Source organism: Nesoenas mayeri, assembly GCF_963082525.1.
Source record: "Nesoenas mayeri genome assembly, chromosome: 1".
Taxonomy (NCBI): domain Eukaryota; kingdom Metazoa; phylum Chordata; class Aves; order Columbiformes; family Columbidae; genus Nesoenas; species Nesoenas mayeri.
The window spans coordinates 156783960-156811677 of NC_137541.1; the positions used below are offsets into that span (position 1 = coordinate 156783960).

At 36.1% G+C, this 27718-nt stretch overlaps 1 protein-coding gene and 1 long non-coding RNA gene across 3 annotated transcripts in view; one reads left to right on the forward strand and one right to left on the reverse strand.

Annotated features, from left to right (window-relative positions):
• The window catches only part of LOC308043586, a 46579-nt gene extending 29414 nt beyond the window's left edge, over positions 1–17165 (reverse strand). The window contains exon 1 of the long non-coding RNA XR_013922519.1: positions 17091–17165. This is a non-coding gene — a long non-coding RNA (uncharacterized lncRNA). The remainder of the gene's footprint in view (positions 1–17090) is intronic.
• The window catches only part of FGF14 (fibroblast growth factor 14), a gene marked incomplete at both ends in the record, with an annotated part of 400299 nt that overhangs the window by 210837 nt on the left and 161744 nt on the right, over positions 1–27718 (forward strand). The gene's annotated exons all lie outside the window — the stretch shown is intronic.

A 27718-nucleotide genomic window follows, 5' to 3' on the forward strand; every position in this document is an offset into this window, starting at 1 on the left:
AATTGTGCTTGTTTTCTCATTTCAAATCCCTGAGTCACTAGTGAGAATGAAAGGGTTTGATACTACTGGTAATGCTGCAGTTTATATTGAGCAAGGGAAAAACTGATATTTTTGCAGTGATTTTTCTCCTTTGGGTCATTGGTAGCAAGAGAGCATGTGGTTTGTATTCTTTTATTATTTTTTTTCTTCTTTGTTTTTAACTGGTATTGATAGAATCTGCTCAGCACTGAAATCCATTTCTCCCATGTCACTGCTGTGGGTGTCAGGATGACCCCAATCAGAACTGGCCTGAATAAATCTGTGTCTATTACAGTCATGTCTTCAATTGCTCTGCTGTCATCATGTAAATAGACATCTGCATAGGCTTCTTTCTGCTTTAGTATTTCTCATGGACACAATTTATTCCTAAACACCCTTGCTTTAAGAAAATAGTATCAGATGTTCTCTGCATTCACCACTGGTCACGACTCCTGCCAAAAAGAAGCACCAATGCTGAATCCTGCTGGGCCATCTAGCTGGGAACATTTGATCTGTGGGGCACTGTAGCATGAGAGCCACCTCCAGGGTTTCAGTGCAAGTTTACGAGGCACTGGGGCATGCTTATAGTTTCTAGACAAATGTCCAAGAGTAGGAGAACTAGTCATAGAGGTACTAGTGACATATTGCAAAAACAGCACAGTGTGAAAACTACAATTACTTCTGGGTACAGATAAGAAATTTGCGTGAGTATCTGCCTCCTGCAAGGTCCAGGGCCCTCTGTCTGCGGTGACACATGAGTGTGCTCTGTTGCTCTGGCTGCCCAGCTTCACCTGAAAATTCGTCTCACGAACACCAAAGTATTTCCCTGTCCTGACAGAACAAGTTGTGCAACCAGCAGTTTCATCACAAAAACTCACTGGATTACAACAGCCTGTGGTCATAACTAATACCAGCCCATAAGAAGCCCATAATACCAGCCCTTGTATTTCTCATTCTCCTGGATGAAGAATTCCATCATGGTGACACAGAACAGTCATGCTGTTTATTTAAGAAGCTGAGGGCGCGTATTTGTAAGCAACGAGGATAAACATTTAATTGTCAGCAGTAAGGTTTCCATTACAAACAAACTATTGAAAGAAGAGAACTAGTATTCCTTTATGAGTAAAGCTTTTCCTCCCCAGTTCAAGGTTTTCTGGTGATAATGCAGTATGTATTTAAAAAGCAGTAATAACTTGAAGAAAAAGATAATTTAATATTAATACATTTCCTAATGAGCTTTATGCCATAGGGAAATTGAGCCTAGAAATGTGAATGATTGATAAGAGACTGTTGTATTTTCTCTACCAAATGAGAAAAATGAAATATGTATGTAAAAGACCCTAAAACTGGGACTTGATTAAAAATAGGGTAATTTTGCTAGAAGGCATTTGCTTCCTCCCTCTGCTGTTTATTTTATTTTAGGATGTGTTCCACAGTTTGCACCCTCACCTTCTGGAACTTGTATATCTCTTTAAACCAAATTGCTATACAGCATATTTAGTGCTCTCAGTATTAATACCAAGCTATATTAATCATCTGAATTTCTACTAGTATGCAGGAAGTAGCTTAAAGATATACTAACTCAAACAAATCTGCTAATTTAGAAATACTATATACAAAGCAAGTAGAGTATTTTAATCAGTTTTAGTCATCTTAGTATGATTTTGGTTTTTTGTTGTGCTGTTTCTGAGAGAAGAGGATCAACTACAGCCAACCATTCGGGAAGAGCTGCAAAGTTCTCAGTGTGCAGATCTTCCTCTCAAGCTTATTTCGGGCTTTTTTGAGTCCTTCTAGGGCTTGCGACAGCTTTTGATTCAACGTGATGGCCAATAGTATGTGCACATGGTGATGTGCATCTCATGTTTTAGTAGTGTTACTTGTATGCTTTGTCACTAGTTTATTTGCTTTTGATTATTTTTATTGATCTGACTTTGTATTACTAAAAGCAATGCTGACTTTTGCTATTCTAAAGCAAATACGTCTTATGAACTGGTTCAAAAATATGTTGGCATATGATCAGCTGAAGGGCTATCACCACTGGCGTGCTGTGGGAGCATGATGATTCTTCATGCATGCTCTGCATGATTCCTGGTCCAGATTCATGCTGAGAGGAGGAGGGAGATGAAGGCTGAGGTCCTCTCAGCCACACGTGGCACCCAGGCTTATGCCTTGCAGCACAATGCAAGGCATTGTGCTTCTGCTCTGACCGGGGCTGGGCTCACTTTTATTCTTAGGTGGTTACCTTGGGCATTTGCTTCCTTCAGACTGATTATGGTTATCTAAAGGCAAGTATGGAGACAGTTACATGTAACTGTTAAAATTACGCGTTCAACCCAAAGGTTGGAGGATTGGACTAGATGATCTTCTGAGGTCCCTTCCAATCCCAAACATACTGTGATACCGTGAAAGGTTCATCTAACTCTGTATGCTTTCACTCAATAACAGGTATTTGGGGAACAATAAGAATGAGGTGGGCAGGGAGGGATACTTTTTCCGGCAAGTAATTTTCTGGTGACAGGCAGTTTAGAGGTTTCCAGAGTCAGAGGCAGTATATTTGGGTTTAATTTGACTCAGATTGTTTGCCTGAGAAATGGTCAAATAATTTTTGCAGCCTGTTCACTCCTTGATACATCTACAGTATCCAGTGAGAAAGATCTTGACCACAGAATTTTCTTTCTTTCATACTTGCCCTTTCCCAACTTCATTTGGTGTCACAGTTCTTTCTCTCTTTTTACCTTCTCTATGGTGCTTCTGAGTTTACAGAGAACTCTCATGCTCCCCACCCACAGTAGTATTATTGTCTAGGCTGAAGAATCCATGTCTGTAAGACTTTGAACTAAAACAATTAAAATGCTGAAAATTTTCCAGTATTTTCCAATACTCTACAACAGAATTTATTCTGAACTTTCCTCCAAATCCAAAACACATTGTGGGGATGGAAGTAACTAGTGGCTAAGTTTGGGGATGGTCTTTTTTTTTTTCTTTTTCCTTTCCTTTCCTTTCCTTTCCTTTCCTTTCCTTTCCTTTCCTTTCCTTTCCTTTCCTTTCCTTTCCTTTCCTTTCCTTTCCTTTCCTTTCCTTTCCTTTCCTTTCCTTTCCTTTCCTTTCCTTTCCTTTCCTTTCCTTTCCTTTCCTTTCCTTTCCTTTCCTTTCCTTTCCTTTCCTTTCCTTTCCTTTCCTTTCTTCTTAAATTTCATTTTGCCTGCATATGGCTTAGATTTTTGGCTGCATCATTAGGAAACAATAGAGCATTAGCTTTCATTTTATAAGTGTGCATGCATGTATGAGTGTGCATGTGCAATAATTTTTTTTTTTTTCACCAGTTGCTATGGAAAACAGTATTGTGTGGTGAATCATACTTTGACTTTTGTTGAGTAATGTCGTTCTGCTTATTTTACTGTAATTTTAATTACAACTATTTGTTGCAAAATAAAAATGTTAAGGAGTAGGACGTATGCCTAAGTAGAGTCTGAATACACTTTAAAGGTGGTGTCTTTTGGAGTTTATTGCATGATGTATGGCATTTTTAATGAAAAGATATAAAATTCTTTGTAGTAAAAGTGGTATGTTGGAAGAGTGGGAGGGGTAGTTTCCCTGTCCATAGGACATGTTTGAGTTTATATGCATTCTGTTCTGATCAGGACTGAGTGTTTGGAGATGAGCTGATAGGCATGTGCATTCATTACAAAATAGCTGATCATCCAGTTAAGACATAACTGCAAATTTTTACTGTTTTACTACATTTAGTCATTGGACCCAAAAGAGCCTGATAATCAACATTCACTGGGCTATTGACACCAAGGTTAAAAAGTATCTCCTGTAAGTTTTTCAGCAAGTGAATCTTAAATGAGGTCTCCATATTCGAAATGTTGTCCTTGCTGGGGATGTTTTTTAAATATTACTTATCTGGGCTTTCTTTTTCCTCTTTTTTTTTTTTTTTTTTTTTTTCTTTTCCTCTTCCCACTTAAAAAAAAAAAAAAAAAAAATCAATTCCAATGAAAAGTGACAAATGTGTTCCAGCCAAATATTTAGAATTTGCAAATCATCAATTTAATGACCGTAACATCAAATCTGATTTATATGAGATTTATAAAGAGGATAAAACAAAACTAGAATCTGAAATAACCATCTTCGTGCCTTTTTCTTCTTCTGCATATAATTTTTATTTATTAAACTTGTTTCCCGAAAACCTCAAAATTTATATTTGTACTAAGAGACCAGAACTGTTCAAAGAAAGTCATATTAATTGTTGCCTGTTCATTCTTTTTTACTTATGTATGATATAACAAATGCAGTGAGCAATTGGTGGTTATCCAAGTAGGGAATGTAAGTTATCTTTACACTTGTGACAGACAAGCTAGGGTCATGAAAGATGAACGTGCATGAGAATAAAACAACAAACACGTGGCAGTGTGTCAGCAACTAGACTGCAGAAAGTCTGTGACTTAATTTCATCTAGAGGGTAAGATAAATCCAAGATGTGAGACTTTTTCTTGCCCCTCACTTAAGGTAGTAACTGTTGTTCAACACCAGAAAAACAAAACAAAACAAAACAGCATCACATTAATTTTCATTTTAATCTTGTTTTTCTCTTCACATTTTAGTCTTTTTACATTTTCTTTAGCGTCCTGTTCCATTTTTTAATCATATGAAACAAAGAGACAACAACAACAAAAAGTTGCTGTCATTATTTACCACCTCTCTTTGGATCTGAACATACTTGTCTTCACCTGGATTTTCTGTACAAAGCTCCAGGCTCCCTGTCCTCCTCCTGCATTGAACATATCAAGTCTTTCCTTTATGATTCCTAAAAATGATACAAAATATATAAAGGATTGCAAATAGAGACCGGAGCTCTGAGATTCGTGCATTCTAAGTTCCTGTCCTTCATATGTTCTTCACATTACAGAATCACAGAATGTTAGGGATTGGAAGTGACCTCAAAAGATCATACAGTCCAATCCCCCTGCCGGAGCAGGAACACCCAGATGAGGTTACACAGGAATGTATCCAGGTGGGTTTTGAATGTCTCCAGAGAAGGAGACTCTACAACCCATCCTGGGCAGCCTGTTCCAGTGCTCTGTCACCCTCACTGAGAAGAAGTTTCTTCTCAAATTTAAGTGGAACCTCTTGTGTTCCAGTCTGAACCCATTACCCTTTGTCCTACCGTTGGTTTTCACCGAGAAGAGCCTGGCTTCATCCTCGTGACACTCATCCTTTATATATTTATAAACATTAATAAGGTCACCCCTCAGTCTCCTCTTCTCCAAGCTAAAGAGACCCAGCTCCCTCAGCCTTTCCTCATAAGGGAGGTGCTCCACTCCCTTAATCATCTTTGTGGCCCTGCGCTGGATTCTCTCCAGCAGTTCCCTGTCCTTCTTGAACTGGGGGGCCCAGAACTGGACACAATCTTCCAGGTGTGGTCTCACCAGGGCAGAGTAGAGGGGGAGCTCTCAGATAGCTCTCATGTATCTGATTTGTTTTGTGATAGCTATTGATGCTTGGTTTCAAGTCTTCAAATGTGGTATGTCTCAGTGGTTTGAGAGCAATTGGATTTCCTGTATTACTATTTTGCATTATTATTCTGATTATTTGTTTTGGCACAAACTGAAGTAAAAATTAATTTCAATAAAATGAAAAGAATGAAGCATTATGGAAATAGATAATTGTGATGCACGGAATATACCTTGAAAGCTCATGAAGTAAGGCAGATACAATTACTTGCATCCAAGTTAATCCAATGATGCATTATCTAGATTAACAGAACTTGTATTAATTAATCTGTAAATATGAAGAATAAAGATGATTACACAACGTCAATTCCATTTTACCTTTGTATGTTCAAGATCTTTCTGTTTTCATATATATTTTTAAAGACCTTTGTTTTTATGTGGACTGCCTAGACAATAGTTTTAGCAGTAAGTATTATTACTTCAGAACCTGAAAATAGCTGATCATACAATTTACTGATTTTTATGAGCATATGGTGTGGTTCTTGTTTTTAATCTCCAATTAAATTTCTCCAACTTTAAGTGAATAAAAAGGAGTGCTGGTGAGTTTTATTTCTTTTTTTTTAACAGCTCTGGTATATATTGATCAGGATTGTTTCAAGTTTATGGTAGTATCAATAATACGTCTTGTGCTCCAGGTTATTGAATTTCTCACGGTTGTCTTGTGTATCATAACATTTTGTAAATGTAATTGGAAAGGTGCAACCATTAACTGCCTTAGGGTATTTTGAGGTTTTGTTATTCTGGTAGTGCCTTTAGAAAAACAAAATAGGTTGTTGAGCAACTCCTTTAGTTTCATTTATACTTTTTATTCAACATTATCTAGAAAAATTTAAACTTTTGTTGTTAGTGATAAAACTAAATAGCACTGTTAGAGAAAATTCAGATGGGCTAATGTGTGGAAAATAACAAAAAGATGGTGAAGCAACATAGAGGAGGTGGAGTGTGGGTGCTTTCTTTCATTGTTTTGTTGAGTACCTTCCCCCAAGACACACCTCAACTGAATCATAGCAGTTTAGCGGAGATGATGCTTTGAAGAAAGTTGTAAGCATGGTCAATGCATTATTATCTTAATTTTATCACTCACATTATTTCAGGAATTCTGTATGGGAAAAAGTGCTGAATGACATGATATAGAAAATAGCTGTTCTTGTGAGCCAACAGCTGATTTAAAAGTTGGCAATTTCCAAAGATACATTCAGAAACCATTTAAAAATGCCTTTTTTTAATTTTCGTTATTGTTGTTAACTTTAACTTCTGAATGCTTCTGTTTTATGTACATGTCATTGGACAAGTAAAGCAAGTCTACTGTGCTTTTACTCTAACAGAGCATCTGAAAGTTGTTAGCTGGTTTACTTTGGGTAAATGTTTGTCTTCAATAGATAGAGTTCTTTGTTTTGTCCATTATGTCTCAGAGGATTAAAAACAATGTTTTATGTTAGAAATCTGCAGAAATCTGGTTTTTGTATTGATGCAATCATGTGCATACATACATCAATTAAAAAAAAATCATTACAGTCTACCCTTCTCAAATGTTTTAAGTTTCTAATAATACTGCAGATAAATAAGTACCAGTTTCTAAAGTAGCCATGATGGGTTTTTTTCAGAGTCTACCCAGAGGTCATAGATACATTCTGCTAAACCTCTGTCTATTGAACTTGTCCAAAGACATAGGATTTAACCCAGATATCTCTCTTTCATAGTACCTTTTCTTGTTAAGGCTGCAAATTGTGTGCCAGGCATATTCAACCTTGTGAAAATATTTTAGACATTTGAAACAAATTATGGATGAAAATAATTTTTGCTTATTGTGCTTTTTCCTCTGACTTTGCCATAAAGCAGTTGAGCACAATGTCAGAAAAGTCAGAAGTTAGAGTCATTTTTGGTGTAAGTAGCTATGTAAACTGTCAAGAGCATGGGCTTCCAGAATAGCATGTATTTCACTGCAGTAGAAAGGCCATAATATTCTATACACCTTACGTACACAAAGGACAATGTGCTTTCTCTTATGTGCACACTCAGAACAGCCAGTAAAATACTTCTTTCTTTCAATAATTGCAAAATACTCATTTGTAAGTAACACCTATGAGGTTATGTTATAAGTGGCAAAAACCTATAAAGCTTTTGAAAACACAGGAAAAATCTGGTTTTGAGGACTGCTTTCATTATGGTATTTACATGCTTTATATTTATAGAGAATACAAAAAATATGTGTAGGTATTTATAGAACATCTAAAAAAAATCCTATTTTACCACTAGTAATATAAAAATATGGGGGGTTTTTTAGGTGTTTTCTGGATTTTTTTATTTTAACCATGATTAACACCTTTCTTTCCTACCATCTCATCCATTCCTTTGCTGTGTTTTCTTTATACTTAAATATATATATATATTTCACAGCTAGAACTGCGCAGGATTGTTTTATATTCAGTGTTGTATTTTGAGGAAAGTAATCTGGCTTTGTTCCATAGATTAATAGATGAAGTGCTTTCTGCGCCTTCTCATAGTAACTGCATGCCTTCATGACCTATAGGAGATTGGCCTCTTGATTCTTCTGTTCATGTATTGTTGTACATAGATGAGTAAATGCAAGTTTGAATTTCTGTGGGTTTTCTTCATTCAGCACTATATAGGTGTAAATGAACTGTTTAACTGCATAATACTTCCATTACATGAAAGAAAATAAGATCACATGCATTTTTTGGAAGCTTTTTATAGTTTTCCTAAAAATGTTTAATCATTTCTATTTAATAACTTTCTCTGAGGTTGTTCCAAAGTTTTATTAACTGAAATTAATCCTCTTAAATATGTAGAGCATCATGTCTCAATTTTTGCTCCAGTGTTAAAGTAGATGAATCAAAACTACCCCATGTAACAATGTATCACAGATCCAGCAAGGCAAAAGTCTGAGGTGCCAAATTCCATGGATTAGTGAATAAAGAGGTAAGTATACTTACATATATAAATTTTTCTTTTGACATGCCTTGCATTTCTTTACCATCATAGCATGCAAGTCTTTTGTTACTTGCATGTGATTGTTTTTTCCCCTTTTCTGGAGCAAAGATACCGGGACAGGGGTGTACGAAGTTGTGTGGCTGCAACCTAAAAAGAGGCTGGAAGAGAACACAGAACAAACTCTGCACTTGCACAGCCCATCGTCATTTCCAGCCTCTTGAATTTATCATTGGTACTTCCTGTTATTCCAAACAATGTTATCAATGGCACTTTTATTTTCGTGTTTCCAAGTTTATTTGATATCAGTAACCATCTCTCCATTTCTCAGAGGCAAAAATACCAGTTAACATGAAAATGCAAACATTATGCTGGCAGTGCTGAAGTTATAATATTGCTTATAGTGCTCTTCTAAACTATATCACAGTCCCCACATGAGTGGCATATAAATGACATGGTTACCGTGGAAGACAAATAGTGATTTACTGCTGTGTGCAATAGTGTTTTCACCCATTGTGGGGAGTAGCTGGGTGTCGTGTTGGTTTTCTGAAATACCGTAACGCACCTGAAGTGTTTCAGACTGTAATGCTAAGAGGAATAATAATATTGAGTCACAAAACTGAAGGTGGGGAAAGCTAGAAATATAGATAAAATTGCACATGGGAATTGTTGATATTAACCAGGAACTGAGACTTGAATTTAGAATACATTATGTATCACTTCCTCCATAGATATTTCAGCTAATATGTATTTCTGGACAGGTGGTTGCGATAAATAATGGTTGCTATTCCAGAGAACCTATTACACTTACCAAAGCTGTTCTCTTTAAAACATTATTTACAGAGTATAATTAACCTCCTGCCTTTTCGTGTTTCTGTTGCATAAGAGTCACTGGAACAAATAGCTCTGTTATAATTACCTTCTTGCACTCTCTTCCCTCTCACTCATCTTAAATATTTTATCACAACTTTCACTTTTTTATATTTCCTATATTATTTGTAAAATTTTAATTTTATATTGACTTCGCAAGAGTCAAAGACAATAATTTTGTTTGGACGTAGCTGTCAGAAATTTGAGGGACTGAGGGACTTATGCAGAGGTTTACCCTCTCATTATTACAAGCAGCATAGCTATCCATTTTTTGAATCATTCCAACATCAGCAACTGATATTTTTCTTCTTCTCTACTACTCTTCTGAGCAAGATGTCCTACAAAATCACTAGGCTGATATTTGAAAGATGTTTTTTAATTCCACAATTCGTTTTCTTCTCCATAATTTGCATTCATATTTTCTTCAGCAAATTCCATTTTAATTTCATTTTGAAGGAAAGCTTAAAAGTTACCATATTTATGAAATATCATTTTTTCACAAAATTAAGTTCCTGTTTTCTGGAAGAGTAACTAAACTGTTGATTTTAATTTAAAAACAGCTTCTCAGATTTTTTTTTTTTTTTTATAGAATGTTCAGGCTTCCCATATTCCTCACAGGGTACAATTCTTAGTGCAACAAATAGTTACAGCCCAAACCAAAGAGCGTTTATGCTGTCTCTGCAAGAGAACCCATCTTAAATATCTGGCTTGAAAATGAATGTCCTCTGTAAAGTCTTTTCATGTGGCAAAGGTGGCAATTCAGTGCTACTATTTTGCCTGAGATTGCTGGTCATCTTCAGATTTGTGTTCCCATCTCTGGTTTCTAGGAAAGATTTAGAGACTGAAAAAGACCACATATGTGGGAGGGGAGAAAGGCAAAAAAGAAAAGGGTTCTTCTAAAGCTTGATAAATAAGATGCAAAATCTGTAAAAGGGCAGAAGGATGAAAGGCAAGGGGGTTATGAAGACAGCAAATAGGACAACAGTCATACCCTCTCCCCATCATAAAAAACCCAGTGAAAACCGTGTAAAGAGCTTGTTAACAAAAATGCTGTTCCTGCATCTCTGATAATCCTTCATCACCGTGGAGGGGGGAAATCTTGATAGTGATGTGGAGGACAGCTGTGGCCAGGACCCCAGATTTGGCTGACAATGGGTGGGTCTGACTTCTGTTGTCTTAGTGCCATTTACTGGGTCGTTGCCTGACACTAAGCAGCATCAGGGCAAAGTGAAGCATGGAATAAACCTTCTAATAACTGCTGGTCTGTATGGAGAGTGAAGGAAAGGTATGGACAAAAAAACACTGAAGCTCTGGAGGACAACAATGCTTTTTTCCTGTGAAAGTGGTTCTAGACGATGGTCTCTTCAGCTGCAAGGCAGTGGGTTCATACCAGGTTTTGGAGGCGAGGCCTTTAAGGACTTTACAGGGATGCAAAATATTCCCTGATTAATAGTGTTTAATAATTTTGTATTCTGGAGGATGCTCAGGAGTGGCAGATTAAGTGGCTGCTGAGCAGAAATATGTCTGACCTGTTGCACCCTTTAGATTCTTACTTTTACCCCCTCATAATGCCAGAGATGATAACTGGAAAGAAGTTCTTTTTTGTGTCTTTTCCCTCAAATGACATTGGACAGTGAACACTTGATATCTATTTTGGAATCTGACCAGTAGAAGGACTTTATAATATATGAAGTAAATGTTCTTATGAGAAAAAGAATTTTAATGTCTCCTTTTTTCTTCTAATTGATATTTTTTATGTGAGATGGGATACTGTAATTGTAGACATGTTGTTTATATCATATGTTTTCACCAGAATGAATAACTAAATATTTTTTTCACTTTGTTCTGAGAACAAGAAATATTTATCATCTGTGTAGTTTTTACTCTATAGGAAATTGATTCACTCTACAGTAAAAATATATATTTTTGAAGCTTCATTAAAGAACTTGTAATTTTGCTTTTCATAGTAACAAAGCAAGAAGTACTCTTTAAGGGTCATTCAAATGGAAGAATTTTACATACAATAAAATAATCTGCACTCTTGGGTTTTGTTTAATTAGGATTTTTTGGGGGTGGGGTTGAGGTGCTTTAAATGAAAATATAAGCAGTTATCCCTTTCAGTCTTCATCCTGGTAGATTTTCTTAAAAAGAGTATCTTGGTAGGATGAATTCAAGCCCAGCAAGTGGTGGAGAGAGCAATTATGAAAGCTGAAGCTGTATGTACAGAAGAAAACATTTTGTGAATACTCCTTGGCATTGCTCTGTAAAGTGCACTTAGCACAGTGAGAAATGTGGCCAATAGTCAAATTCTTCAAATACAGAAAGTTCTCCTGGTAGCTAATAAAAATATTATCTGACAAGCTGTTGAAGTCCTACTGGCTTCAGAAATACCACATAAAAGGCTTTTTAAGGCTGAAGAAGTTGTATTCACATGCTTCAAGTGACTTAACATGTGGTAGTTTCACAGTGGGCTGTTAGTCCCATGTGGGAACACTGTGTCCAGAAGTTTTATCCTTCTTGGACATGCAGTCTTCTTCAAGTGTGGCAGCATCATCGTTCTATGTCAATAACAGCTGATTTCCTCTTGTCCTGATTGAGGAACAGCCGATTATGTTACTCTTCCTGCTGCCAGCTAAGAGGGACATTTTCTCAGGAAGAGGAATATCTTATTGCTTCCTTTTATATATATATATATATTTTTTTTTTTAAGTCAGCCCCTTTATCCTTAATAGTTATCAAATAACTTCCTAGCACTATGCAAAAGTGTCAATAAAGTTTGGAAAACCTAATTTGAATTAGAACTTAGTGAAAAATTACTAACTAGGTAGAATTTGGAAGCTTTCTGTTTTCCAGAGCCAAAGATACTAGATCATAACAGAAGAACTTAACTATATTTTGCACTGCATTATTAAAGGTGCTTAAATCAAGTGAATGTGCTGAAGCTGAGGCCTGTTACGCAAACTATTGATTAAGGTGAAATACTGGTTGGAAAAAAAACTAGTTCATTTATAATTTTAAATTTGCAGTTGAGTAAAATAATTAAATCCCTAAAATCTGGATGAACTATTTTCTTTAACTCTATGGTCTGCTGCCTTTTGATTTTCTTAATAATTATGTGTTAACCATGATGATACATACTGATCCATCCCTGTGACAATTTGTAATACGAACCTACAGCAACCTTTATCTTAGTATAACTCCTTGCATATGTGTAAGTACAGAAGTTTCTTTGAATCAGCAGGAGTGGTGGAGGTGGTGAGATTTAGCATGTAAGATGTTAGCTAAAATTCTCAGCTGTTCTTCAGTGGTGATATTACTCTTCTGCTAAGTTGAAGTGTTGGATGTGGTGTGCCTTCATGTTACAAAAATAAAATCCTCATTCTTAGGGATGTGTATGTAATTGGTTGACTACAATCAGATCACTCAAAAAAGAAAAATGGTTATTTGTATTTATTTGCATAATATTTATCTTTCGTGTTTTTAATCGCCCATAAAGTTGAAGACATTTGGCTTCTGATTTTTTACCTAAAATATTCAAGCTCATGTGATTGAGATGTCTATGTTATGAAATTAGGCATTTTCCTTTTTGGACAGTATAATTTTTTTCAAGGTTACTTTACATCTTTTGAGATGCAAATGGTAAAACACAGCTGTTCATGTTATTTTCTAAACTAGCTAAGACTGTCAGGGGTTTCTTGAACTTGAACTCAAACAGCTAAGTTGTGAAGTACTGTGAGTCCTTCAGACTTTGCAAGGAGCTCTTCAGTTTGCAGGACCTGCCTCCCTGAGCTAAGAAATGCACATCCACTTCCAGGCAGCACCCAGTGCTGCTTCCCTTGAACTGCATGACAGTTGCATTGTTCAGGGATTAATTTTCCTCTCTGGTGATTGCATAATGCTGGGTTAAATCCAATTTTGAGTCCTTACCTGTGATCAGAATATTCCAAAATGTTTCTGGGATAGCATCATAAACCTGAACGTTTGAGCAGAGTAATGGATTTTTCCCTAGTTGATTGAGCATCAGTCACCTGCAGAATTTTGAAGGAGACTGTGGGTTGTGTGGCCTGGGATTTCTCTGTCTGTCAGCTATTAGAAAGGTCAGAAACAGAGATTACAGTTGTACTTAAAAAAATATCTGTCCTCTGCTCCTCTGAGGAAACTCCATGAAGAGAATGGGAGGAGACACTTCTTGCTTCAGAAACTCGTGACAAGCGATGACAGGTCCCACTTGGGTGGGTTTAGGGGAGGCAGCATTACAGGGTAATAGGATCTCATACATCTCGGGGTTCACTTGTGGACATATGTGCAGCATGCCTTTGGGCAGCTTTGCTGCAGCAAGTGTGTGATGTAGATGATTTCTCTGTTGACTGATATGAAATAAAATCTTGTTGTGTTTACCTTATTTGTCAAGATGTTTTGAGACTCTTTGAGGTGGAAATCCATTATTTTTTTTTTTTCTTTAACACTAGACCTGAGACCTGTGAAAAATTCAATAGTGGGATGTGAAGTCAGATTAAATTATTCTGTTTTGAAGGACAACTGGTTAGGAAATTAAAATCTTCAGTCAGTCTAAGGTAATAAATTGTTTAACCCAGATGACTCTTTTGTTGCACATCAATCTTTTTTTATTCACTTGGTAAACACTTCCTTTTTTAGTAGCTCTGAGTACACAGAAGTGAGCAGATTCTTGCCTTGTATCTTAATTCTATTATGTCTTACACTGTCCTTCCTTATTATTTCACAAATGTAAAGAAGATGCATAGCAGGCTGGATCTTTTTCCACCCTATGTGTTTGCAGACCTGGAAATCATGCTAAAGAATGTATTTGAGGTTCAAACTAACTCCAGTACCATTAAGGTATTTTAATTTGGTGTGGGAGAAGATTTGGTTTCCTGAACTATATTTTTCTTTCTCTGAAACACCAGCAGGATACTTCAATCTTATCTAGCTATCAAAATAAGACATCAGCTTTTTTCGAAGATGCTAAGTATGTCAGTTGCTAGGCATTTTGGAAAATCTCTTTTAGGTACCTGAACGGAAGCTGGGCCATTAGAAAAATGGCAAAGCACATGTTAATGGCCCTACCTGAGGCTTACATGTAGAGGACATAGCTCAATGTTCATTTATTCATTCACCCATTGGAGAGCTCTAGTAGGACTCAGTGAATGTGCACAAATCTAGTCTGTAATCACTAGTCTTACACAGCAAGTTACAACAACTCACAAAGAGTGAGTCATACTTACTGTAGAAAGAAGAGACTTTAAAAAGTACAGGAGACAGGTGGGTACTTCATTTCCGTGGCATGTGCAGTTTATTTTTCTTTCATTTTGAACCGATTCTTGAGATTTTTCAGTAAAAGAACCAAGAGTTTTTAAAACATAAACAGATTAGGAAATAAACAAGACATTTGTCATTCTATACAGAGTGCTGGACCCATAATAATTGCTGATGTAAGTTGGGTACCACTCAACAGCTGTCTGATATGCAGACTGGACAAAATGCCAGCCCTGAATTCAAGCTGTTACAGCCCAACATAATGTGTTCTTGTTGCTTTAGCACATAATATTCTTTGCAGAAAAATTTAATAAGCAATGCACTGAGGGGATATAATCAACATTTCTACAGCTGATGTTAGTCAACTCAGCTCCTATTCTAGTGCTTGGTGGGGTACAAGTTGTAAAAACAGCCCAGTTGTTACATGTTAAAGTGAATTATTGTAGCATACGAAAGTCCTCAGTATTCAAATGCAATTCTACAAACGTAGGCTTTTAAATATTGTGCCTAAGCACATAGATATATAATTTTTATAGTTTCTAAAAACTATTTTAAGCAGTCAAAACAGTCTGCTGTTGAGACCTTTGAGACCTACAGAAACAGTGAGATTTCTAAGAAGGTGTTGAAGTGGCTTTTATTTACCTGCACTTTACTTGCTAGGTGGATTTTTTTTTTGTTTGGTTAGGTTTGCTTTTGGTTTGGTTTGGTTTGGTTTGGTTTGGTTTTTTGTTTTGTATTGTTTTGTTTTTAAAGACTCATCATTCTCTCTTAAAGCTTATTTTCAGCCCTTTTTATATATACTTTTGTCCCCTGTTAATTATCTTCTGTTTTAATTTCTTTTAGTGCTATTATCCCCCAACATACACACAAGCACACTTGCTCTTATTCTGTTGTCCAATCTACCTCCAGTTCTTTTCCATCTCTCTGTAAGGTTCCTTCTCTCTCTTCCAAGTGTGCTTCCTTACTCTGTTCATATTGGGGCTCAGCTTTTGTATTTGAAAATCACACTTACTCCTCCAGATTAAATATCTTGTCAACAGCCGTCTTGACTTTCATGTAAAACCTACATGTAACACTTTATCCTTCTCATCACATGTTCCTGCTCTTTTCTGTTATAAAAAACTTCTGCATGTGTGTTTCCTAGAGGATTTTCTCTTCTGTCTTTCCTGATGGCCATTGTATGCCATTCACTGAAGTCCAGGCTTTTTTTAGTGTTATTGTACTGAATTCACTCTTTGATTGTTGCTTTACGTTACAAAGTGTATCATGTGTGCTCTCAAACAAACAAAAAAGTATGCTTATGTGGTCAACAACTCAAAATATTACATATAGTTGTCTTTATTTTGAGGCAGAATTAAGGAAACAAGTAGTCTTTTCAAAGAAACAATGGACAACCAACCACAACTGAATAGCTTTGCACGGAGACACTACACTTGGACCCATTGCTTAGATTGCAGTAGTACCTCAGAGGCCTAGTTGTAGACCAGAAATCCACTGTGTGCTGTAAAAACTGAAAGCAAAGGTGATTCACTTGCTCTAGCTTTCATACAACTGAGGAATGACATTCTTACTTGAGCAAGCATCTCTCTTAAATGTGTCAGTGTAGCAGGATTTTAAGAGAGCAACTATAACAGAAGTCAGTTGTAATATGGTATTATTTTAGTATTTCTTAGGTAAGCCAAGTAGATGAATATAATTTCATTTTTTTTTTCCTGACTTTCAGGTGTTCCTTGCAGTTTGCATAACCATATCCCATCAAGCCTGCATTTAGCTACAGTGCTTATATCTTAGGGAATTCGTGCAATCTTCTTTCCTTCCCCAAAGCACCTTGAACATAATTGTCTTCATGTGCAAGTGGCTTAAAATAATAAGCACTGTATTGTCAAACTGTAATTATTTATGAAGCAAACTTGGGATAGCAAAAGGTGCTGATTTATAAATAAAATAAACTCATTTAATTATATGAGTGCATGCAGACACATTGTGTGTCTACAGTACAGTGAGTGATTAACTGTTGTGACAAGAGAATAATTGTTAATTATATTGCAATTTGTGAGCTGTTATGTGTGTATCTAATAACTTTGGTTGTACTGTGAAGGCTTTTGGGCCAGCCGAGGTTAGTTACCTTTCTAAACAACTGTGAAATATCTGCAGTGCGCTCTATGCTCCAACATGTGCATTTATAGTGAGCTATTATATCTAATACATGAGCCTAATTGAACCAGACAATAAACCCTCAGTCTAGAATCATTTCACCAATATTTTCACTATGAGGATAAGAGTTTAAAATAAAGAGTCTACAGAATCAAAATTGTGTAGTCTCATGAAGGTAGTTTGCATGCCCATCTGAAAGATGTGAAAAATGTCTGGTTTCATTCATATAAAAATGTTACAGTTTTTGCAGATTTTTAATTTTTCACTTTTTTGAGTAGTATCTGCTTAGGATTAAGTGATAGAAAACTGAACACTCAGCTGGTAGCCCTTCCTTCCTTCCTTCCTTCCTTCCTTCCTTCCTTCCTTCCTTCCTTCCTTCCTTCCTTCTTTCCTTCCTTCCTTTCCTCTTCTGACATCTAAGACACTGTTTTGTGGTGATTGCAATACTTCTATTTATACTAATCTCTCAGAGACAGGTGACCCTCACCCAACAAAATTTTCTGTCTTATTTTTTCATATTTCATCTTAATTTTATTTTCATATATCACTTCTTCTCTTAGCTCACAAATTAACTTTCCATACAACAAACAATATAGCCCCACCTAAAAGGAGGAAATAGGAAGAAAATAGAATAATGGAAGGTATAATCAATCCAGTTGCATGCTATCTTAATTCAGTGACTCTCTTAACACATGTGCTTCTGAGTCCAAGCCTTTTGCTTCCAAAGGAGGTATGAGGTATATTTCCTTTTATAAAGGTAGCTCAGAAGAAAAAAAATCACATTCAAACTTTTGTGGACTTTGTTGGCCCAGATGTCACAGGTTGCCTTTATCTCTTGGAGAAGTGGGGAAAATATGTTGTACCAGCTCTGAGCACTGCATGTTGTCAGAAAAATCCAGTATCATTGACATCCTGACAGAGCATAGTCAGTTAGTCATAGCTGTCTAATTTTCTAAGTGTGCTTCTCAACCCTCCAGGGTTCATTAGTTGTTGTGTCATCTTTTGTTGGTGGTGGTTGTTGGTTTTGTTTGGGTTTTCTGTTTGCTTGGTTTCGTTCTTTCCCACCTCACCCCCCCCCACACTTCCTTTTTAAAATGTTTTCTGCTCTTTTGCCCAAAGACTTTCAAGGAAAGCAAGAGTTCCAGTATTTTAATCTTATTTTCAGATGTGTGTCTTTTGCTTGAGCTCATGCTAAAATGCAGGCTGCAGATACAGCTGGGCAGAGTCTCTCTCTTCAGGATTTTAGGGCACATTTCCATATCTTTTTTTTTTTCTTAGTAAATCATTTAATGCTCCCTCAGTAGCCTTTTTTTAAGCCCTTGTATGTTCCTTGGCTTTTTTTCTTTTTATTTTCCCACAAGGTATTCTGGCAGGTGATGTGTTCTATACAATAGATAAAGCTGTCCTTCATATCCACTGCCCAATAGATGGTCTTTCTCTAGATGTTCTTATTATTTAGCCATTCTCTTTTTAGTAGTCATTCACTGCATACTCTTTATTCTCTATATATTCATCACTTGCTAAACAGAGAGTATCCCAGCAAGAAAAGGCCATTCCTTTTGCAGAAAATAGCTTCTTTTCTTTTTGTTTCTGCACTGCCTGCTTCTGATCCGGTATTTTGGCTCTTATACTCAGAGTAGTGAGACATGTTGTTCAAATGATGACATTTATATGGATGCAAAACTTTGCCAAAAACCAATTGTGTTGCAGGTATGTAGAAGAACTCCCAGGTGGGACAGTTTTTTCTGAGAAAAAAAAAAAAAAAAAAAAAAAAATCCTTCCAGGAAGTTTGAGATGAATTTGCAAGAACCTTTAGGATACGATATTTAACACTAAAAAAATGGCCAATCCAGGTTTTGACAGAATACAGTGTCTCAATGACTATTTCCAACATCCTGTATCTTTTGTATCAACCAACCACCACTCCCCATGAATATTCTACAACTTGAGTAGAGCTAGTTGTGATCAAACATTCTTTTTCTGTGGGAGCAAGAATGATAAAAAATTCTGCATTTCATTTCAGTAGAAATATATTTAACCAAAATCAATGCTTTGGTGATTTTTGCCAAAGACCAAATTTTGCACTGTAGGAATTGCTTATATAATCTTTTTGGCAAACTTTTTATTCTAAAGGATCTTTCAGGCACCTCAAGTGAATAACATCTTTTACTGTGCTCTCTGTGGATTTCATGGCCATTTATGTGGTTTTGGTGAGAAAATCATATGCATTATTTGGAGTGGGGATGATTCAGTTCAGCATTTATGGGCCTAAGAGCCTTATATTCATGTTACCAGCACTGTGCACTGAGATTTGGACCTCCTTTGGTATTCTGTACTGTGCACATTGTGCAGGTTTTGCTCCAATTAATCTGGGCAGGCACTGTGTATCTGACAGCAAACTGCATTTTAAAATGATGTAATCTGACTGCTAGGTCTATTAGGATATCCCCACTGAATCAAATGTGTATGACAGAGGGGAGTCTGAACTTGTATGGGAAATCCAAACCTGCTTTCCTTTGCCTTCAGTGACTGATGTGTGTAAGCAAAGCTTCGCTGGATCTCAAGGTGGCTGTAGGGTCAAAACAGGCCATACAGCCAAAAAGTCAGGTGTTATATCCTCTGGATCTGTACTGAGATGTTGACTTTGAGCCTGCTTGAAGGCTCCAGTTCAGGTAACCCAGCCATAAATGGCATATTGAGGGAGCCAGAGGTTACTCGGCATTGTAGTGACTGTTATCACTTGCCTGTGTGGAGTAGCTATGGGATCCAGTTTGCCTTGTCCTCTCTAACCCAGTGGATCATCTGGTGGTGCTGTGTTCTCCTGTTCCCTTGTGACTTGTGATTTTTCAGTTTTTTTGGTTGTCTTAACATGTCATTGTCAGCAAATATATTCTCTTTGCTTTGTGGGAATAGAAGTTTATGAAGTATTTTATCCTCCAACTTGGCAAATAGGTAATTTATTTGGTTTTCAATCTATTTCAGTAGCTTTGTTCTCTGGGATTGACAAAATAGTTCTATTTTCTCACAGCTTCTCCATCTTTGAGTCTATTTCTTTTAGGTATTGAGTTATTTGGTCTTCAGTCTGCCTTCGAAGTTTACTTCTGCTTGGTTTACTCTTGGAAAAAAAATGGACTATAGAAGATGAATATTTATTTTCAGTCTTTCCTTGGATTTTGCTTCTTCCATCATACTGCTGTTCCCTCTTGCACTGTCTGCTCCCTGTGACTTAAATATATTGATCTAAAGGAGATTTCAAAAGGAGCTGAAGAATTTTAACCTTCATATTTTCAAACTTTTGCATCTAGTGGAAATAATTTTTTATAAAGATTAAAAAAAAATCACTCTCTAAATTTTGCAAGCTTCCCAATACTGTAATAATTATTCCAAAATGTACTACTTAATTACATTCCAATTCCTATACCTTAGTGAATGAACTGTAGCTCCTGTGTGAACTGATATAGAGGAGTGCTTTATTTTTTTCTCACGGACAGCTCTGTTATAATCCAGAACTAACAGTTACAAGAAACACTTGCTAACGGTGTCAGAAAACTGCATTTCTAAAGCTTGTCCTATTGTGACATTTGACCAGTTAATGTAGGAGTATCTAACTGCCCCTGTCCTCTCCTTTTGGCTTAGTTGCCTACTTATACTTTGAGATTTAAATGTGTGTAGATACAGTGACATAACCTCCTGCAGCAAGGTATGTATTTCAACAAATATTCTTTCAATCTTCTTGAACTTATCCACAACCAGCTCTGATGCACCTACCTCATTCTGTTTAGTGGTAATTCTATCACATTTGTCTTATAACTGCAACATCAATTTATCTTCATATTTTTTGAGCATTGAAGCTGTTTTACATCTGTTAAGCTCTCTTATTTTAGGAGTGTTTTGTTATCAAGTGATCTCTGAAGTTATTGGATGTTAATTTCCCTTTCCAGTAAGATCATCAAAAACCTCTTGTTAGTGCTCAAGATGTTTCTGGACCTGGTGTGATCAAGATACAACTTGCCAGACAATAAGGAAAAGATATTTCAAAACCTGGATATTCCAAAATTTTCTGTGTGATTCTCTTTGAGCCCTCTAATTTGCTTCTACACAAATACCCATTGCAGTCAGACTTTGTTGTTTTTCTGAACCAACTACTTCCAGATGAAACTGTTTGTGTAGTATGTGATTCTTTCCTTCAACATTATATATGGATTGATGTACATCTTGGTTTTCTTAAGAGCCATCATATGTGCTTGCATCTTTCCTAACCTACACCACACTCCTGTGAAGAAGAGGTCTGTTTTATTCTATGAGAAAGGAAGTTTTCAGTGATACTTGAAATAAGCACTGCTTAGAGCTGTGAAGATACTCCATTGGGTACAGAAAAACCTTAGATGTCTCCCTGTTCATGAGCAGTGTGTTGGAAGCATTTTAATCTTCTAGACCAAAGAACTGAGACAGCAAGATCTGCTATACATAAAGCTGAGATTTGATCCTTGTTACAGTTCCTGCCACTATTGTTATCAACAAGATTTATAACTTGCTCTGGATGATTTTGATTGAAGAGTTCCTCAGTCTGGACATAAGAAGGGACAATCTCCTGATTTCATTTCTTACCCATTCTGCTTATTGTATGGAATCTTGTTTTGTAGGATGGGAGGAGACAGGACATACAACAGTGTAAAATTACATACTAGTAATTGTGTTTGTCATAGTCTTGTTTTCTCCCATCCTACCTTTCTCCCTCTTTCCACTTTTTACATCATACTGCCTTTCTCAATTGTATATTTCCTAGTTCCATAAAATTTATAACTATTTTTTTTAATGACTACAAGGGGGAGAAAGGGTGGAAGTTTACTATATGTAATACCCCTGTGATTGACAGTCTTTTTGCCTCCTGCTCCCTAGTAGGTAGATAACGCTTGCTATATGGGATCTTTTTTTGTAGGGTGGAAGAAGAGGGTGGACTACAACAAACACAAATAGTGGTATGTAATTTTCTGTTTCTCCTTTGTCTCTCCCTGCTTACCAGTCTTAACACAGAATGTGCTCAATCATATGGTGATGCCTTGTATTGCTGTTGGCTGCTTTTTATAAAAACACATCTTCCTAAGTTTTGTTAGTTAATTGCCTGAAACATTTTAACAAAAAATAGAAATTAAATATTATGTAGGATGCATAAGTAGTGGGTCAGATTCTGTTCACTCTTGATCACAATGTGACTGAACTTAAGCTGAGCAGGTTCTATATCCCATTGCAACATCCGAAGTCGTCTAGTCATCCACTATCTTTTAAAATATTTAACAGGCTACTATATGTAGGAATTTGGAGAAAACAGTCATGATGGGGAAAGGGTAATCATCTTTCTATTTAAAATAAAATTGATTACATGCATATAGCATGCTATCTTTTTGAAAAGCTAGTACTGTAGAGCTGATAGAGAACTGCTTGATTTTCTGGGTCAAGTTTCATCAAAATACTGTAAAGTTAAACTCTAGCTGCAGAATTTTAATTAGTTTGAAAATTTTAATTAGTTTGAATGGAACAGGGAGATGGTACCCAGCCTTGTGTAACATGTTGTCTGGAGGTTAGAGGGTTTTTTTCTCTTAAAATGAAGAGGAGGACCACTGCTAGACGGAGGGGCTGTGTGATTTCTAAGGGTAGGACAGCACTTTAAAAAGTACCATGTTGGGTAGTGTCTGAACATTTCATTCAAAAGCACAGAATTCTTTTAAGAGTTGTCAGGTTTTTTTTTCGTTTGTTTGTTTGTCTTCAGGTTTTTGTTTTTGTTTTTGTTTTTTTTTATATCATAAGGCTCACACTTTTGCCTTCTTGTTAAAATGGTACAAATTGGCAGTGTTTATCAGACAGACATGTAAAGCATCATAGCTGCAGCACAAAGATTATGGGAAAAAATGCTTTATTGAATTCAGTTATCAAGAGGAATTGAGAAAAGCAAATGATGTGTCAAAAACTTGTTTCAAGAAAGATATTATCTTCATTAGACCAATTTCTCAGTGTTGTTCTGGGTTCTTTGTTCACTATTGACTGAGAAGGAACATGTCTGCCCAGTGAATCATTCCTAGTTTCTATGACACCCCTAAGATCTGCACAGTACAGCTACAGCAAAATCAAGTCATATTTTCAAGTTCTGAATAGCTATGATAATTATGAAACAAAAGCTGCATTTGTATTTGCCATGATGATTAGAAAGCTTTTCCATGTCAGCTGAAAACAGGAACAAAACCCAGTAAATCATGATCAGAGTAGCGAATCTGTACTTTTCTTGGTAAGAGCACATTAGGGAGCAGATCCTCTACATTAACTGATCTGCACAGATTTTGTGTCAGGAAAGTAAATGGAAAAGGTAGAATAAACTTTATCTGTTTGATACTCAATAAAACAGAATATTTTTTTTCCTTCTGTGCAGCGAAGAACACATTTTAATGGATTACTTTAATCTTCAGCATGATACTGTTGATGTTTATGGACTGACATGATGCCTGTGGTCAGGATAATTCTTTTCTTTCTACCGTGAAACTAAAAACAAAGGGGTTCTAAATGATCTCTGTGTGCTTGATCCATTTAAAAGGAAGTTCAGCCTTTTGGTGGAGAGATTCTTCCCACACTGGAGTAAAACCTAAATTCACATTGCCAACATGGAACAAAACTACTCTATCATGGTGGAAAATGGATTCCCAAAGTGTATTTTATTCAGACGATAACAGCATGTTGTGGAAAAATACAAAGTAAGATGACAGAGAACTAACATTGAATAGACACATTGAATAGAGCTGCCTGTTTGATAGAAAGTGCACGGGCTACTAAGATGTCAAGAAAAATGGCACTCTTAAAGTTTTCAAAGGGTGTGCAATTACTGTGGATTAAGTTTTACTTGAGCTGTGTGTGGAGGGGGTTTCTTTCCTTTTTTTTTTTTTGTATTATTATTATTATTATTATTATTATTATTATTATTATTATTATTGTTTTTAATGGAATCATGGTTTTCTTGCATAGCCATCACATAACTTGTGAATATAATAGCCACCTTCTCCCCATGCAGCCTAGAAAGTTGTTCATTTTAATTTTGAGAGGTGTTCTTGGCCTGTAGCAGAGTAGCCAGCACCTCTGGGTTATACTGGTACTTATTATCTTAATCTCAGTATTGTGAATGGAAGATACTTTAATGGCAACAGGTGTGGAAAAGCGACTCTTTTACCAGTTAGGGTGGAGAGGAATAGTGAAACCTTGGGACTCCAGATAGCCATTGGTATCTCTGAGGCACTGGGAAAACCTGGTTAGCAGCAAAGACCCCAGTATCTGTGTTGGCTAAGCTGTGAGTGAAAAATACGTGTTACAAAAGGTCGGTGTTGTATTTGCTGTTTCCTGCAAACAATGTTTCCAACAACCCTCCTGATGTGATGAAGTAGATACAGCAATTTCCTAGAAATACAACAAACCTTTTTAAACAAAGCTTTCCTTTGGACTAAGTAGATACTTAGTAACAGATGTGTGGGTGTATTTTCTGCCATTTGCTAGATTTTTGTAATTTTTCTGTTACAAGTAATGAAAGGCAGCATTTAAAAATACTGAAGGGTAGATTTTGAGAACACATACTTAAGAGTAGAATGTTTAATATTAAAAAAAAAAATCTAGTTCCTAAGTCATATTGAATTTTTACAATGCAAATTAGAAAGGTGGCATGTTTTGAATTGCTTCAGTACCTGAAAACTGCTATTCAGGTGTAACAAATCAGATTAATAGTAGTTCAGTGTTCATGGCTGTTCATTTTGAAGCTGGGGTATACTTTTGACTGCCTTTTCGTTGACCCACAGCTTATAGTTTTCTTGTTTTGCATCAAATACATTATGCTTATTTTACTGTGAATATAATGATTGTTGCCTTTAAAATAGTGTTCTCTGGTTTTGATCTTTTCACCTTTAGTTATTATACCAAGTTTATAAATATTCCTGTCCATTTTTTCTGTCTGTTTTTTGGGATATTTATAATTCTCATTAGTAGCAGGAAGAGAGATTTCTCACATTAAGCACTGAGGTGGGATCCTGGAAGTACTGTGAAGAGGAAATTGTTAATCATGGACATGATATTCAAACAAAATAGATGTTAGCCAAAGAGAAGCAGAAGCCTTCTTAGGCATCTACTTCCCATGGAAGCGGAATTACCAAAGTATTCTCTTATCTGAGACTGAGGTGAGGCAAACATGTGGTGTGTATGCAATGAATCCCAAATAATTTTATTAAATTAATTCCAGTCTAATGCTGCTCAAAAAACAAAACAAACAAAAATCTTATCTTCATACCATTGCTTCCTTCATGTTACAGCACTGCTGACTTTTGTCAAGCTACGTCTGACCTCCAGAGCATCACTGGAGATGAGTGATGATTCAGTCCATCTCCCTTTAGCCTCTCTAATGTATGGGCAATGACCTTGGGCTACTTACTCAGGCTTAGTAGAGAAACTGGCCACATAGAAGCTGATACTTCTCAACCATCTGAGTAGGGTTAGATACCTGTCTTAACACCATGCTCATGGCTGGGGTGGGGTAAATTGTTACTATCACATCTCAGTTCAATAAATCTGTAGCTCTGAGAGTTCTGATGGTTTTGTTCATGTGACTCTTTGGTAATTTCTTCTGCATCGTAAACGTGTATTACATTTTCTCTGTAAAGGAGACTGGAAGAAATAATGTTTCTCTTTTAAACAGATGACTTTTTTTCCCATTAAAATAGCTATTCACTTCATAACAGTTTATAACACGAAGAGGGATTAATGATCTCAATAAAAGTTAGGTTTCTTTACCTTATAAAGAAGAAAAGGGAAACAATGAACTCTATTCTTTTTCCTAAGGAACTCTATGCCCTCATTTTATTTTCTGGTCAGGAAATTGGTAATGGTCCTCCTCAGACACTATCTAACCTTTCCAAAGTTGTTGCCTATACATGCTAACCTCCTTAAAAAAAATAAAACTAGACAGATAATAGAGAATTTTCTCTGTGGTCCTTTCATAAAATAATTCATCTCATGTCTAATACATTTGTGATGTATTTCTTCAATTAACATAAGAAAAAATAAAGAATAGTCCCTTCTGATGGAGGGAAAGTTTTCAGTAATATTTAAAAAAACAAACAAAAAGCAAACAAAAACCAAACAAACCAGATTTTGTACAATTGCTTTTTGAGAGGTGTATCAAGACCCCAAGCCTGAGAGATGTTGAATCATCAAAGATAACTACACACTTAGTCATTTCTCTATTCTCTGAGGTAACTTAAGGAGTTCTCACTGAGAAATATGACTTATTTGAGGTTGTGTAGAATAGGATTAATTATTTTTGTGGTGGATTTTGTGTTTGTTTGATTGTTTGGTTTTTTTTGCTTGGTTGGTTGGTTTGGTTTTTTTTGTGTGTGTGTCTAGGGCAGGGGTGGTCGGGTTCTGGTTTTGTTTGGTTTTGTTTGTTTTGTTTTGTTGGGTTGGGTTTTTTGTGTTGTGGTTTTCTTTGTTTGTTTGGTTTTTTGGTTTGGTTTGGTTTGGTTTGGTTTTTTTGTTGTTTTTGTTTGTTTGTTTGTTTGTTTTGTTTTGTTTTGTTTTTGTTTTTTATTCCAGATTCTTTCTCAAGTGTTACATATAGTCCATTTAAAACATATCTGTTCTACAGAGTATTCAAATCCTACAGAATCAACCTAGAAATTGAAAGTCATTGCAGTCTTTCAACTTACCCATTGTGACCATCAATACATTTCTTCCCTCAACATGTTTATTGTCAAGCTGCATTCTGCTCTCTCCATTGTTTCCAAATGCCAGCCTAAGCTGCTACTGTCAGTTGGGTTTTTTTTCCTCAAAACATTTACTTTCAGGGAAAAAGAATTCTGAGATACAGATTTTTCTGTATACTGACACACATAAAAAGCCTATTTTTCCATATAAAGGAGCTTGTCTTACGTGTTCACTGCACAGAGCATAACAGCACTCTCTGGTCTTATGCTCTGGACCTGTGAAGAGAGAAACTGAAAGTGGCACATGCCTGGATGAGTGATCTGGAAAGAAGTGGTCCCATGTTCATGCTTGGTCTGCACTCTTCATGTACACCAAAGACATAAATAAATATGTATAAAATGTATCTTAAGTTCTATCATCAGTTTTCTGGTTACTTGTATTCCCTTCAGACCCAGAAGGATTATTTGACTGTTTTTATGCAACTTTGAAGAACATAAATCATTTATCAATCAACTGACTTTTAATAACTGGATAGCAGAACCATGACCAAGGGAGTTTCATCAAAAGTTTAGTGGCACTTACATTATTTTTAAACTGAAAAAAAAAAAAAATAATAATAAAAATATATATATATATTAATACTTGTGGCACAATTATACTGTTTTCTGCTTTAGACTAGAGTTCAGAAGAGTTGCTGAAATGTCAAAATGTAGATGGGAGGAGGCCCATGATTGAGAAGACTCTTGCTTCTATATCTATCCAACCTGGCTTATTGTCAGTGCATATTTGGTATTTTGCTGTTCTTTTGAATTCTCACTGTATGTATTTGACCTAATAACTGTGATTATGTTATTTCCATCTGACCCACAGAGTATGAAATGTTAAACATGTTTATTAAGTGTATTAGAGTCAAGTGATTTACCATGGAAACCAAAGGTTTCCTAGTCTTCATGTGATATTCTTGGAACCTGCCTTATTAATAATGAAGTTTGTTTTGCCATTCTCCTTAATACCACCTTCACCTTCTTTGAAGCATAGGAGGTGAGAATGGAGTAAGCTATTTTTAAAACATCACTTCTTGAAAAAGTTTGAAAAATAAACCTTACTTATTAAAGGCAAGACAACAGCTGAACAGTTTTGTAACTCAATCTTTTTTTACAGTGTTGCTTGTCCCCTTCATTAAGACATCAAAATCACATGACTGGATTTACAGAGGT